This window comes from Myripristis murdjan, chromosome 9 (assembly GCF_902150065.1).
Source record: "Myripristis murdjan chromosome 9, fMyrMur1.1, whole genome shotgun sequence".
Classification (NCBI taxonomy): Eukaryota; Metazoa; Chordata; class Actinopteri; order Holocentriformes; family Holocentridae; genus Myripristis; species Myripristis murdjan.
Genome location: NC_043988.1, coordinates 15513278 through 15529651, shown reverse-complemented (window position 1 = coordinate 15529651; position 16374 = coordinate 15513278). Strand labels below are relative to the sequence as shown.

The following is a 16374-nucleotide window of genomic DNA, read 5'->3' as shown; positions in this document are numbered from 1 at the left end:
CATTTTGTTTCTTCCCACGAAACAGCACTGTATTGACAGTGGAACTGCCAGACGCAGCTTTTTCTACTCGATCCGCGGCTCATCTCCGAAATGGCAGATGTGAGTTGTAGGCTAGAATACAGATGTAAAACCTAGCGTAGTCTTGCCACGTTCTGGAAAAACAAAGCCAACAGCCAAAAAAAAAAAAAAATTCGGGCTGAGAGTGATCTTTTGAAACATGGTAAAAGGATGTTTCTTACAGCCAGAAATCAAACACAAAATTCCAACACGAACTTGTTAGTCAGGACTTGAACCAGCTGGATATATTGTATGTCGATGAGTGTGTGTCTGTGTGTGTGTGTGTATGTGTGTGTGTGTGTCTACATTTGTATGTGTGTATGTGTACCTGTGTTTGAGGAGTTGAGACCAGTGGCTGCTGAGCTGGACTGCATGTGCAAGGAAGCAAGCTGCGCTCCAAAAAGTTTGTGCGAGCGAGTGACTTTGTGTGTGTGTGTGTGTGTGTGTGTGTGTGTGTGTGTGTGTGTGTGTGTGTGTGCGTGTTCATGTGTGAGCTTGGCTAAGCCAGAGCTCTAGTGCATCTCTCCAGAGTGCTAAAGTAGGCCAACCCAATCTATCTCAGGGAGGAGCAGAAGAACTGTTGTTGTGTTTTCTTTTGACAGTAGAGGTGATAACGTCCCTCGTTATGCAAATGAGCATCCCATTATTTAAGCTCAGTGCAATGCAGGGGAGCTGTCAGCGCCGTCACATTAAAAAAAAATCCTCCATCTACCCTGCCTTTTTTTCTCTACTTTCCCCTTCTTCTCTCTTCTCTCCTTTCTGAACCAGATTTCCGGCACCTGGCAGCACAAGCATCAGACATTGATGTGGAAGACGACACCGCTTCACCAAAAGACATGTCAGTCTCCCACTCTCTCTCTCTCTCACACTCTCTAGCTCTCTCTCCCTCTGTTTCTCTCTTGCACACTCTCACACACGCACGATGTAATGCACTTCCCTCCCCCTTCTTTCCTTTTTTTTTTTTTTTATTTTTTATCTTCCCCTAACCTGAATCCATGTATTTATTGAGTAACATGCATGAGAAAGCACAAGAAAGCTCTAAACCCCTATAGTGAACACAGCACATTGTTACGCACTTGACCTCTTTGTGCTACAGGGGAGGACATTGATAATGAAAGTGCGTAATAGGAACATCCTGGGATACGGTGGTACTTAGTGGCGGGCCAGAGCCTGACTTACAGTGCACACATTATCATTTTATTTGCAACAGAAAACACAATTTACCTGTTCGAAGAGCATCACTATTATGGGTATCATGAGAGTTACTTAGTTACTTATGAATGCTGATGTCAACCATGGGAGTTTACTGTGAATTACAAATTAAATGTTTTGCATTTTATTTTTAAAAATGGCATTGCATTATTTTCGACATATCCTAAGGTGCCCTGTTTAAAACAAACAAACAAACAAAACCCCACACACTTAACACATCCAGCGCGCTAAATAAATTCGAACTCTTTGTGAAATGATAGTAAGGTTGGGATAATGTTAAATGCATAACAATAAAAGAGAAAAAAAATCCTGGGTTGATGGCTTGGAATACACCCACTCACGGCGCAAAAAAAAAAAAAAAAAAAAAAAAGGAGAAACAAACATAAACCCATCCTTTGGCTGTGAGAACAACAGCCGGACTGCACCATCATAATAATAACAACATCTAAAATAACTCTGTGGCAGCTTTTGAGAGGCCATCCAAAACATTTTAGCATTGCACTGCACAAACACACCCATCTACAGACAGAAAAACAAAGAGCTGCCCTGTAGAAGACGGGAAAAAAAAGGAAGAAGGATGTTGTCAGACAAACTAGGATTACAACAAGCCAACACTAAGGCGCTTGGCACAGGACAGCCAGACAAGGATATCAATCAACCCGGCATACCTCAATCATAAGCTGACAGCATCACCTCCTCCCAGTCTCCTCCTCAGCGCTACCAAACCCAGGCGTCACTCCAAACAAGGAGGCGTTACCTCTGTGATCCCTGCCTCCTGGCCTCCCACCTCCCCCTCGTTCCTCCCACAAGCCCCGCTGAGCTGAGCTGAACCTCTCAATGTCAACACCCGCTGGGGCAACACCTTAGGCCTTACGTAACATTAACACTAAGACTAAGCCCGTGTCCTGAACATTTAATCCCTGCTTTGGCTCCTAGCGCCAGCCAACACTCCCCGAGGTGAGGTTCTGCTGCCGCTTAGCCCCGTGTCGATGCTCCCCCACCTCCCTTCCCCACTTCTTACTCTCTTGCCTCCTCTACCTCCTCCTACACAACAACGTGAGTTCCCTCCAACCCCCCACCCATCGCTCCCTCCCTACCCCTCCCACCCCCCCCTTTTTCCTCACACCCGCCCCCGTCCCATATGAGTGCCAGGCAACTCGCTCCTGGCTAAGAACAGAGTGCCCACCTCCTCATCGGGCGCTCTTCCCTCTCCTTTCCCTTGATCTATCCCTCCTTCCTCCCTTTCATCCTTCCCTCCTCTCCTTCACTTGTGGCGGAGACGGGGACGCAGGAGCATCAGTTAACCGATTACCACTGAACCGCTCAATCCAATTTGGCCCTGTGACGCCAAAGACGGCAACACAGAGGGAAATGCAGCGAGCGACGCGCACATGGTCAGGCGACACGGAGCGGCAATCCGCTGCCAAAAAAAGCATTTTTTGGCAAGAGCGTGACACCGACACCTGACCTTGAGAGGGCAATTGAGGTGAGGCGAGAAACGAGGAGAGAAAACGAAAAGGCACAGAAAGAGAGACAAAGAGGAAGAAAGACAGCGCGGGGAGAAAAAACTAACAAGCTTTAATGTACTAAGCCAATTTACTAATCCCAAAGTAAGGCGCAGGGAGAGAGGGAACGCAGTGTGGAGAGAGGAGAACAGAGCATAAAGATGTCATGTTTCTCTCTTTATCTCCTCTGCTCAGTCTGACTAATGGTATGCCTATAGATTCATACCAGTAACTGGAAGGAAGCTGAGAGAGGGGGGGGGTCACTGCTGAGGTCAGAGAGCACACTGTCACCGAGCAGACAGAGGGAGAACCGGCTGCTCCTCCTGCTTGTTTTATATCTCAACCAATGTCCCAACTCCCGGTGCTTTGACTTGGAGAGGTGACAATGGGAGAGAGAGCGAAATAGAGCAGAGTGGAGGGAAACAGAGAAATTGAGAGAAGAGAGGGAAATGGAAGGAAGCAGAAAGAGGGATCTTTTGAACAGGCACCAGGCCTCTCCAGGGGGAGGGGAAGCGCTGTACCCACGACCCTCCCATCTGTTAAGCAGACGGACGGAGGGAGAGAGAGAGAGAGAGAGAGAGAGGGAGAGGGAGAGGGAGAGGGGGATGAAGGGTGGGGGGAGGACAGTCGAGATGGAGAGAGAGAGAGAGAGCAGCGATTCAGCACATAGATCTAATGAGCATTCTCTCTCTCTCTCTCGCTCTCTCTCTCTCTCTCCCTCTCTCTCTCCCTCTCTCTCTCAGAAGTGGAGCTGAGAGGACGATGAGAACATACACACTCAGTGCACCACAAGGCTTGATTCTAGGTCGCCTCTCTCCCAAGTGTTTAGTCACTAAAAACTAATATACAGCACATGGCACTTTTTCACATTCTAATAGACGATCTGTAGGGTGCTTGTTAATGTGGCTTTGTTATTGAGGACAGACACTGTGAAGACGACACCAGTGTATCAAAGGAGAGTGGGGGGGGCGGCGGCAAAAAGAGGAACTTTACCTTGACTCACGCTCAGGACAAATTTGTCACTTTGAGAGACAGCTGCATGGCGCAAAGCAACGGGTTTTATTAGTGAGCAGGCAGGACACATGGGAAATAGGAATGCAAAATGCTCTTCAGTTCCAAGAACAAGAGTTGCACACCATCTTCTCATTATTTCAACATTCAGAGAATTGTGAGGGACAAAATAAAAGCAAAAGTACCGCGGCTGTAAATACTACAAGAGCGCGATTCTGCTGACACCGATATTTCCTCGAATCCTAATTCTACATGTTATAGCAAATTGGGGAAGGTGATTTATCATGACAGGATTGGCGATGTTTTTCCAAGAAACCCCACCTCGGCAGCGCAGCCTCGGCTCATGGTACATCTGCAACACATTTGGTAATAGCATGTGTCCTGAAAAAAAATATATAACGCCAGTATCCCCTATCCTCCTAGGAAATGTGGTTGTGAGGATTTGAAATAACATATTACACTGCAGTAAGTAAACCTTTTAGGAGGTGTATGGTACATTAAATAAACGCTCTCTCTTTTTTAAATAAACTCCCATTTCCTTTAAGAGGAGGATGAAGAAAAAAGAAGTAGCTTTAATACAGTTTTCCAAATACAATCTGAATGCAAGCACATAGACACGGCTCTGTTTTTTTTTTTTCCTCGTGCACTTTCTGTCATGTGGAGGGTTTTTTTCTCCCTCTTAATCCTGAGAACATTAAGTTGTTTTTTTTTTTTGTTGTTGTTTTTGTTTTTTGCTCCTTCCGTGAGTTCTTCTGTATGTGTGTGTGTGTGTGCACCGGTCTGTGTGAAGAGTGTGTGTGTGTGTGTGTGTGTTTGTGCTTTTGAGGTAGAGAGACAAGTATACAGCACTTGATCTCTCCTGTAAGGATGGATGGAGATACACCAGCAGCGACGAGAAGAGGAGAAGAGGAGAATGAGGTGGAGGAGCGAGCGGATGGCCAGGCAGGAGGGTAACAGAAAAGTGTGTATCAGGTCTCATTGTGCCTCTAATGTCATTACAGGCAGTGACTCCTCTATGTGGCACGCAGCACTCCCCATCTGTCAGAGCGAGATAGGCAGGGTGACGAATGGCTATCACTGCCGCCCCGCACCCTCCCCCCCCTCCCACCCCCACCCCTAATGTCTGCATCCTTTACGAGCGCCGGGGAAGAAGAGTGACCTAAACCTGGGCGGTAGCCCACGCGTAGGTGGGTCTCTACAGCTCTGAATCATGGCAGATATTAGGGCTAATTTAACATGTTAGCGGCTAAAGAGATTAGCAACATGTACATCTGGGGATTAGGGTGATAGCAGTGGATCATCGTATAATGTGTTCATTCCTTTTTTTTCCCCCCTCCCCATGCGTTCTCGCTAAACTTGAAATTGAGAGGCTGCGGTGTATGTGTGTGTATGTGTGTGTGTGTGTGTGGTGTGTGTGTGTGTGTGCTTATGTGTGTGCTGAGGAATATGTCTTCACCTGTCTCTCTCTATTAGCTCATGGTTTAGCTGGATCATTAGCGAGACAGAGATTGTTTCACATGTATTCTATTTCCAATCTCGATGTCCCTTAGAACTGAGACACCTGTCTATTGATGAGGAGGAAGCTGAGCCAGTGGTTGGCATAAGTTTTATACACTCTGTCAAGCGCTCATAAGTGTGACTGACACTATGGAACAAAGTGTATCGTTATAAGTAGCAGCTCAAGTGCTATAAGACGAGCTCTCAATTCCTCACAAGGCCGAGTTCTACCAATTCCTCGACTTAAAACTGATTGATTTTCATACTAATGAGACTCTAGCAGCACTGTTCCCTCTCTTGTACTCCCCATCCAACAGCCATGCCCTGGGGTCTTGGGAGGACGGAGAGACAGGAAACACACACACACACACACACACACATACACACACACAGAGCCAGCTCAGCGGAAGGATGTGACATCAGCAGCAAGCAGACAATCAGAGGTGCTAAAGGTGCTTCCTTCCCTAAATCAGTCTGTCCACAGAGCATAAATTGGGAATCAAAACTCAACACTCTTCCCTAATATCTCAAGCACCAGAAGACAAGGAGAGGAAAGATAAACAGAAACTTCGGGAGATCGTTTTATGATTCCGTTCCTTAAATTATGGCTCTGTATTCTTTGCCTTTATATGACAAATCATACAGAAAAATAAGAGCGTATATGCCAGAGAAATGTTGGCATATCTTACAAACACAGCATAGTCATATTAACTGAACATATATGCCCCCCTCTGGATTCGGTTTTATACTGTGTGAGTAGAGCACATATGTTGAACATACCCTACATGTTTAACTTGTGTGCATATATGAACACAACATATTGTCCTTATATATTAATACATGTGCAGCCATATGAGATTGTCATATCTATAAGACAGTGGCAGCTGAGAAAAATCAAGGAAAAACATGGATTTGTGATATATGTAGCAGTATTCTATGTCCATATATGAAAATGTGCTAAATTTTAACATGTTTCTAATATGGGAATTTAATATGGCCATATACTGTATACAATACATGGAGATCCCTATGCATATTAAGAGCAAATGCACAAATAGGTTTCAGCTATAATAAATCAAAAGCAAAAATATTTTTGGGGGGGGTTTATATGATGCTGAAGGGCACTCTGCAACTGTGAAATCTTGACTGAGCAACATTTAAAAAAAAAAAAAAAAACAGAACAAAAACACTTTTCTTCAAAGTGCAAGACATTTTTTATTCCAACAAAAATAGCCATTTTAATGAAAAATCACAATACTAAAAGTGACTCTATCTGCAACTTTGACTTTTGCAGGAAGCTTATGTTTTGTTCGAATATTTCTGGTGAATCGGGCCTTGTAGTGTGAGTGGTGCAATACAAAATTAAAGCATTAGCTTTGAGAGAGGAATTTTCATTTAGGCATTACAGGCCATCCTTTCAGTACCTCAGCTGCAATGGTTGTCCTCCACCCCTACAGCAATCAGCTGGAAAACGGCTGAACATTTCTAAACGAAACTGCATCTCTCCCACTGAAAGAGCAGTTGTTGGAGAAAATAACACCTGTCTTCAAAGGGCATAAAAAGACACACTCACACACACACACACACACACACACAAAAAAAAAAAACAGGAGCGATAATACAGGGAAGATGATGTGTCTAAATTTGCTTCTGATGTGTCAGCTTTTCATTTTTAATGCAGTCTAAAAATATTTAGATTTGTATTTTTTTTTCATCCAGTCAGAGAAGAACTCTTACCAAATTTGTAATACAAGGGAATTGTCAAACATCTTACACTGTTGAATTAATTTGCCTACCATTTGTGTACTTTCTCTAATAAATGGAGCTGAAGATGTAATTCCTACTACCCTGCTATGTCTTTGCAATATTCTATTACAGGACCAAAGGAAATCCATTTTCTACCCAGTGGGGTCATCTCTAATCGCAGTAGTGTGTTCCAAGAGAAAAAAAAAAAAATCCTACATAATTAGTTCTTGTTGGATAGAAATCCTAGATGTTGTATGGCTTTGGGGTAATGGATTGGTACACCAATTTAATCAGCTTTAGGCGTTTATTGTTTATGTTCTTGTGGCAAAAAATGCAGTTTTGCCAACTTTTGTGCTGTGATATAATTGCATTAGGGAAGTATAATGAGGGGTAAGGTAGGGAGATGAAGCTGTTCGTTTGGGCAGCTGCGGTTCTCACTCAGCACCAGCAAACAGGGGCCTTGGGGCCATGAGAGCTGCAATGGAGACAGGTAACCATCCGTCAGAGCCAGCATGGAGACAGGTGAGAGCCATCTTTCCATAGCCCATTGCTGACTTCCCCAAGGACGAAGGGACTTGACACAATGCGTCAACCTCCCCTTTGAAAGGAGGCCAAGGGCTGTAAAGCTGCAGCTGCCTGGCCAAAGGCAGACAAGCAAGAGGGCACATGTGAAAGTGAGCCAAAGCTAGACGGACAGACGGAGAGAGAGCGAGAGTAGCCAAAACAGCTAAAAAAGGCTTTCCCCGTCCCTGTCAGCTGCCTTTATTATTATTATTATTGTTATTGTTATTGTGACAGTAGCTTAAGTGCTAAACAGATAAACATAAGTAAAAAAGGAGTTAGAGGACTGCAGTGACAGACCTGCCACACACACACACCCTTGTGCCAAAGTGGAAAAAGAGGTATCAGAAGAAAAAAAAAAAAAAAAAAAAAAAAGGAGAAGAGAAGAAAAAGCAGAAGTGAGGGCGAGTCACAATTTGGAGAGGCCCCGGAAAGGCTGGAATGAATCACCATTGAGAGCATTCAGTCTTTCCATGGTATGAGCAAAAGGAGGGGCGATGGACATTTTCGAGTCAAGCAGAGATAGAAATGACTACAGACAGTAAATAAATAAATAAATAAATAAAGACACTCATTAAAGGCAGTGCAGTACAAGGTGCATGTAGGAAGAGGAGGTGGGCAGGAGGAAAAATGAGAGGTAGTGATGCGTTTTATTTGTTTTTTTGTTTGTTTGTTTTTTTTGTTTGTTTACCATTTATGCGCCGTGGAAAGCGGTGATGAATGCGAGCCATGCTTTAACACACACAAGTCAACTTTCATTTACTTTCATTTCACTTAATCAATATGGCAACATCCTTTTCTTTCACTTCTCTCTCTCTCTCTCCCTCTCTCTCTCTCTCTCTCAAAAAACTTTCAAGCCTGTTTCTAGCCTTTGTACAGTCTTCTACAAAGGCCTGCTGGACGTCATGTTTTCCAAAGCGCGTGTTAACCGCTGTCTCAGTTCACATGTTGCCACGTACACTTCAGGGCCCAGGTGTAACCAACCACCACACAGATGCTGACACCGAAGGACTGGAACTGAAAATGAACGCACACACACATCAGTGGTCGCGTGTACACCCACATACCCTTCCAGTCACCCACACACACACACACACACACACACACATGCACCAATAAAGTGCACCTCCATGTGAACAGATAGGCATTCCCCATGATCTGTACAGCTTATTTACCAAATCACATCAACCGACGCAATTTATGAGACATATTTCATACAATACATGGAAAAAAAAAAAAAGGAGGGAAAAATAATGAACAAGGGAACCGATGCAGCGGAATTACAGTATAAACCCTTCAATGAGGACCCAGCCCCCACAGGAACAGCCGGGAGTCATGTCACTAAGAACACACAAAGCACTGACATATTCACCCAATTATGTTCCCTGCCAAGTATGACAATGTCTCAGGATGTTAGCAATGTTCTCCAATGTGAGTGTGTGTGTGTATGTGTGTGTTAGAATATAAGCACGCATGTATGTGTGTCTGTGTGTGTGTGTGCATGTGTGTGTCAGGGGTTTTCAAATTGAGGGTAAGGGCTAGGTGCTGGGCTGCACAGCCTTATATTCAAATACATCAAACTTCCCAGTAGTCGCGTGCCCTCAGCTCACCGCCCCCCACCCCTCCTACCACACTACATCAACACCAGACAACATGGTTAGACGATTCACTGATGATTTCATCACACGCGCCCCCCTCGCCCTTAACTCTCTTTCTTTGCCACAGCATTCTAATCACCCTAATTAAAAGCTTTGTTCATTTAGAAATCTCTGATGACAATTTGTTTCACTCTACCCTACAGCAGTGGTGGCTGTGAAGAGAGGAGAATTAAATTTGATCTTCTGACAGCAATTATTAAATGCTCCCTCCTGGCCTCAATTAAGGCCCGCAGGCTAATGCTAACATGGCTAACCCTCATGCAACCATGCGGGCGCCAGCTTACTTCCCATTTCTCATCGCAGGGCTCCTTTTGTCACCTTTTCACGTGGGCGTGCATGCGAGTTTGCGTGTCTGCCTGCGCGGGTAAATCCGGGTGGGCGTATGTGCGTGCTTGCCCATGTGCTGTTGTCTGTTTTGCATACTCGGTTATAGGAAGGGGTAACTACACTGATTTTCCTTTTTCAGGCCTTTGCTGTAAGTAAGTATTGCGAGCATGAGAAGACTGACAGATCTACAGGGAAGTTGTGGAATTTACAATTTCTTCTGGTCTCGCCTCATCAGCACATTTGGAGACCGCAGTGATACTATTACGTGAACTCATTATTTTTGTAGTTACGACAATAGCATGCAAATATTGGGCCTGACAAGACGGGAAAGAGGCAAAAAAAGAACAAGGAAAGAAAAAAACAGACATAATGTGCTATTCGCAACACACAGGGAGTGCACTAGTGAGGTGCTCATCGTGTTAGCCTCTGTGATCCCACCTCTCTCTTTCACTGTTAAGACACATGTTCCCTATGCGAGGAGAGGGGACGAGAGTGTCTCAAGGTAGGAGGCAAATAAATCAATAAAAGGCATTGATCATGACCAGTGTCACTCTATTGCACTGGGTGGGTTCAGGTGTACACGCATGGGAGCACCCATGGAACAAAACAGTGTACCCCTCTACACAACATTTGCTTCTCCCTGTTTCTGTGACACTTAAACAGAATTACATCTCATGGCCACAGCCTTGCTGAGCTGAAGTAAGTGCCTCAGCTTTGTATTGAGTCTGCACAGCGTGTGGGTAATTTGCAGAGAAGTAGAAGGTTGCACACTTCAACAAGGATGTCCTTCATAGATTCGACCTTCTGTGTTTTTTTTTTTTTTTTCCTCTCCTCCGGTCCCTGTGCTCCGCTAGGAAACCGAGTAACCTAGATCGTAGAGAAGGGAGAGAGAGGGATTGTGACAGAGAGAGAGAGAGAGTAAGAGAGAGAGGGAGGGAGAGAAGAGACACAGAGCAAAAGAGGAGATGGGTAGGAGAGGTAAGAGGGTAGACTAGATGAATAAAGGGAAAGAGTTAGAGACTGACACCCCCCTCCCTTCCCAATAGCCACCCAGTGCTTTAAGAAAAAAAAGCGCAAATCCTTCTTGCATGATGTCAGGTTTTCTCTTCTTTTTTCTGCTCACCACAAGCTGATTGTGCTGATTATTGGTGCGCATTGTTGCCCTGTTGACGCTGCGCATCATTAAACAGAGATTGTTCCACTGTTAGTGTTTGTTTAAGCAAGGCTGGTGTAATGTTTCCAGTCAGTGTCTCTCCACCACAGACGCGCACACACACATGTAAACTTGAGACACAAGTTGTATGCCCCGCATCTATAATTTATGCTCTCCTTTTGCATTGTTTCGAGCCAAATTCGCTCAGCTTAATGCAATAAAGGAAAAAAAAAGGAAAACACTGAAACTTAGAATTGATCAAGCTGTTTCAAAGTATATATTTTTTTTCCCGCTCCTTATAGTAAAAGGAGATGCATAGCACATTCAAGGTACCGTAAAAGAGCTTTGAAAATATGAATCTTTAAGCACAGTAGCCAGCACTCTTACACTTTGACAGTGCTTTACAGTTCCCAGAGGAGCACTGGTGGTGGGGTGGATGAGGAGAAAGGTTGTATGGAGTGAGGAGGGCGTGTGGCGGCATACAGTACCTACAGATCAGCCTCTGTTTAGGGGAGTGGCCCCACCAAGGCCAGAGTAGGGCCAGACCCAGTCCAAGCCTCTCATTAGTCATCGGCTGGGTGCCGCGCTCCTGTTTGGAGTGGTTAAGGGGGAACCGGCGAGGGTCTGGCAGCTCCACTGTACTCCACTCCCCGCACCATCACAACCCGACCTCATCAAAGCGAGCGCTCGTAATTTGTCACAGAAAGCAGCCAATTAACATATGTTAAGGGAGGAGGGAGGACGAGAAGAAGGGAGGGGAGGAGGGGAAGGGCGAGTGAAAAAAGATAGCGTATGATTAAAGAGTCTGCACAGCTGCACAAAATCAAGATGGCAAAGAGAGGTTTGAAAGAGACCTCAGCCCCAGTGATCTGATAAAGCTTACTGTTACTTAACCCCCACGAGCAAGACGGAGAGAGACAGCAGAGGCAAGAGCGAGAGAATAAAATAATAGAGACAAACAAATATTAAATTACTGCTGTGAAGCTACAAGCCTTGGCAGAGCGCCTCAGTTCTCTGTATGTGGCTGCATCACACAAAGATGACCCCTTTTGCCAAAAACACCACCGTTGTTTGACCGGGTGCTATTATTAGCAAAGTGCACACCATTGTGCTTGACGTAGTTCACAGTTTTGCTAAAATCTGTCGGGCCACATCTTTTTTTTTTTTTTTTTTTTTTCCTTTTTCACTACTCCTTTTTGGTCTGAAAATATGACCGTCTGGTGCACCACAGCAATTTAGCTCCCTCTCTCATAAAACAAAAGGTGTTTTCACTTTTGTTTCATTTCTCTGTCACAAAGTTTCAAACAAGTTGCTTACATTCTGACTTGTTTGTTTGCTTTCAAAATTCTTGTTCCTCATGGTTGGTTTTTAACATGCCGCATGTGGTTGTTTATGCATGTGTGCATGCCCGTTGTGTGCTACTGATGTGTGTGTGTGTGTGTGTCTGTGCATTTATATGTCTGTTATTGTTGATGTTGTTGTTGTAGGAACATCTTGTGAAGTGAGTTGTGTGATATTGTGCCTTGTTGTTGGATACGGTGGCAGGCTGAATGCATTAGCAGTGCACGGCGATACCATTCTGTGTTCTGTCGTCTCTCAGCCGCCTCTGCCTCGTCTCTCTACAGCGAAAGTGATCACACAGGCTGACAGGCAAGTTTGGGCCTTCGTCTGCCGTGCCATTCTGCGCTATGTGGGCTTCAACTCTTTCAGCCGGCAAAACAAGAGAGGCGGGGAGGAAGCTTTAAACAAATTTGACTGATTTGGAATCTTACATCAAGTCATGGGGAAATCCCCTGGAAAAAAAAAAAAAAGAAAAAAGAAAAAAACAAAAAACAAAACAAAAGAAAAAACTTCAGATAAATTAAATAATGATTCTGTATCTCTAATTCAGCTCTTTGGAAATAAACATTATTGTCTGCCCTATTATTTTTCTCCTTCTCATTATTATCATTATGATTGTTATTATTATTGTTGTTGCTGTTGTTGACATCCTGATTACCATTCTCCAAGTGAATGAAAGCTGTTCTGACTGATGCCAGAGATAAAAATGGCAAAGAAAACTGTGACTGGCCCACAGAAAGTCTTCCAGTATATATAAATCATGACTGTTGCTTTTTTTCCTCCTCTTCCTCTCCTTTTGTGCTCTTATCCTGGCCATCAAGCATCAATCGTTATTTATTTATTTTTCCTATTTGGGAAGTAAAGGGCTAGAGTGGAGGAGCGGAGGAGTGAAGATGGAGTGGGGGATGGAGGGACGAGTGTGTGTGTGTGTGTGTGTGTGTGTGTGTGTGTGAGTGTGTTTGGTTCACAAGGCTTGCTGCTGCTCAGTTGTATTTTTCTCTTCTGCTCTACGTTGGAAAGCTGGTGGTTCAGTGAAGGACCTGGCTGCTTGGAGTCCCCCCACCACCACCACACACACACACACACACACACGCACACACACACACACACACACACACACACAAATCCCTCTGCTGCGAGCACAGCTGCACCGTTCACATAACCTCGCCTGCCCCCTCCTACCCCCCCAGCTAATGATAGCAGAGCACGTCCCCTCCACAAGGCAACAGCTTTTTCCACTTCATATATACACACACACACACACAAAACTTGCACACGCACACCAGGCACGCGCACACTCACTCACACACTCACTCGCACACACACACACACTAGTGGGCACAACATATCTCTTTTCCTTCTCTCTCTTCCTTCCCTTCATTTTTTCTCATATCACTGGCTTTTTTTTCTTCTTCTCCTCACCCTGAGAAAAATCCCCAGGCCTTATGACCCAAGGAATGGTCTGAGAACATTACACAGCACCCCCCCCAACCTCTTCCCACCCTACACACACACACACACAACCCACCCGCCTCCTCTCAAACTCCTCCAACTTCCCTCTCTCCCTCTGACCAACCCTGCGCAGCAAGTGACCTGCATTACAGCTGTGTGTGGGAATTTGTGCGCGTGTAACGTGTGTATGTGTTTGCCAATACCTGCGCACATGTGTGTATGAGCACACTGTACGCACATGTGCGTTTTGCATGTATGACTAGTTGGACTCAATGTGCTCAGACAGTTATATACACATTTCTACAGTGTGTGTGAGTGGAGGAGGAGGGAGGTGAGGGCAGCTCTGGGCTTCAGCTGCGCCTACTGTGCATTATCCCAAATAAACAACTCATTACACGTGTACTTAACCAAGGGGAGCTAGCGAGCATCGGAAGCTAATCCCCGTTATCGTTCCCAGCATTTCTCTTCCGATTAGGCTACAGGGAAGAGGAGCCCGGGAAGGTAGGCTGCTCAGCGCAGGAGGAGGAGGAGGAGAGGGAGGAGGAGGGAGGCGGGAGGAAGAAGAGAGAAGAAAGAAATGGATTTGAGTTAACTTCCCACAAGTGCCTTTCTTACTTATAGTATCCCCTCTCGCTCTATCTTTCTCTCTCTCTCGCCGTCTCTCCCTCTCTCTCTCCCCTCTCTCTCCTTCTCTCCTTCCTTCTCCCTGTGGATTTTGCACTGCTCTTCCTTGTTTTCGACCATCTCTCAGAACTGGGTCATCGACAGACTGTGCGGCAGCATTTTGAAGAACATGGGGGTGGGGTGGGGTGGTGGTGGTGGGGGGGGGAAGCGTGTTCTTTCTATGAGAACAATCCTAGGCTTCTTTAACAAGTAGCCCCGCTTATCAAATTAAGCTGTCAAAAGCACATTAATAACAGGCAGCACAATTCCCTTCACAGAGAGGGGAAAAAAGCACATCGGAAAAAAATGATTTCTCTTTTCCTTGTGTAAAGAGACAGTCCAGCAAGGGCAGTAAAGCTGTCCATTTCTCTCTCTCTCTCTCTCTCTCCCTCAATATGATTAAGAGACAACTATTATGAGGGCAAAGATGCAGAGTGCCACTCATTTAGAAGGTGGACAATATCCCAGGAAAGGATGCTGCAGGACTGACACTTGTGTATAATACAATTACTGTATATTGTCTCGCCACTTTCTGCTCAATAGACTCAAATGGGCGGGTTGGGTCACAGTTTAACTACAAGAGAACATCTCAGGGAGCTGAAAAGGATTTATAACCCAGTACTTAGATGGTTTGATGGAGGAACACAGAAGCAGGAGCCTCTGGAATAAGGCTAGAGAGTAAAGGTTAATATGAATAACTATCATGGAGACTGTGAGCCTGGGTAAATAAATTATTAACAAATTTAAGTTTGACCCTGGATCATTTAAAAAATATATTTATTATTAATATCATTATTATTAACAACAACACCACCACCAACAACAATAGTAATAGTAATAATAATAATTACTGGGTTACTAAACTATCAAGAGCCTACAATAACTCAAATTTACCCTCAAACGTATCATTATCAGTAAAGCGAAAGTTTGTTCTCTCATTTCAGAGCTCTCACTACCCTTGAAAACAGGGAGCCAGCTCATCTCATAAGTGAGAGCAAAGTGTGAGGGAAACAGTGTATAGCAGGGAGGCAACGAGACAAAGTTAACACTCTAAGTGCTGTTCACATGGCACATGTCTGAGACGAAGAAATGAAATTAACACGACACCTCGGCATACAGATGGCAAAGAGGAGAGAAAATCACCCTTTGACCTTACACTCATAGACTAAGTGTCAGAAAAATACAGACCTCATGCTGAGGCAATTCTATTATGTTGCCATCTTGACAGTCTTACAGCCTTGGACGAGGACTCAGGATTTGTAAAAACAAATTAACATGCAGCTACTTTACCCTTGCTTTACCAAAACCTGACAGTGTCAGCAGAGGCTGCTCATGCTAAACTGGAAGGTCTTTTGTGTGTTACTCCAGGGACTGATTTTCTCACATCCTCGATGCGAGCCCCATCCTGTCCGCTAGGCCCCCGAGGGGTCTGCTCTGTCACAGCCCGGACAGCGAGTGGGCCACTGCTGGATACATGTGACGTGGAGGCTCTGGTGGAGGGAGGCTTGAGCCACGACAGGTATCCCCCACACTTTCTCTGCTATTTATAAAACCATGAGTCCAGCAGCGGGCCAAAAATAAGACGGAGGCCTTTTTTATCCCAAATAATAAAGGTCTCTCCCTCTCTCTCTCTCTCTGTCTCCCTCTCTCTCTCGCCCTCTCACTTCCTTACACACACACATGCAGGGTCACACACAACACACAAACTATAAGAGAGCACAGAAACACAGATTTCCACCACACAAAGACCTGCATACAAAAAATGAACAGTGCAACAGAGGCTGAAAAAGTGAAAAACTCCTAGCTAGACAATGAACTCACCTCTCTCTCTTTTTATCTATCTCTTTCTCTCTCTCTTTCCCTCATGTGCGAACACTCAAACGCACACACACACACACACACACACACACACACACATACACCCTGCAGACAAAAGTCAATATCAAGGCTGAGCTATTTCTGTAGAGAGCACTATTTAGGAAGTGTGGGCTGGGTGCCAGTATTCTCCTCGGTATCGTCTGGGCGTCATTGCACCGCTGCTGTTATACAAACTCTCCTCTCCGCGCTCCTCACCTCTTTCCTCTCTCACCCGCTCCTCACCCTTTCCACCCAACCCTTCCATTGTCAGTACACATGCATGCTCTCTCTCCCTCTCTCTCCCTCTCTCTCTCACTCTCTCACACACACACAC

At 45.0% G+C, this 16374-nt stretch overlaps 1 protein-coding gene across 13 annotated transcripts in view; it reads right to left on the bottom strand.

Moving 5' to 3' along the window:
- Window positions 1-16374, bottom strand: part of mef2cb (myocyte enhancer factor 2cb) — a 66484-nt gene that overhangs the window by 42599 nt on the left and 7511 nt on the right. The gene's annotated exons all lie outside the window — the stretch shown is intronic.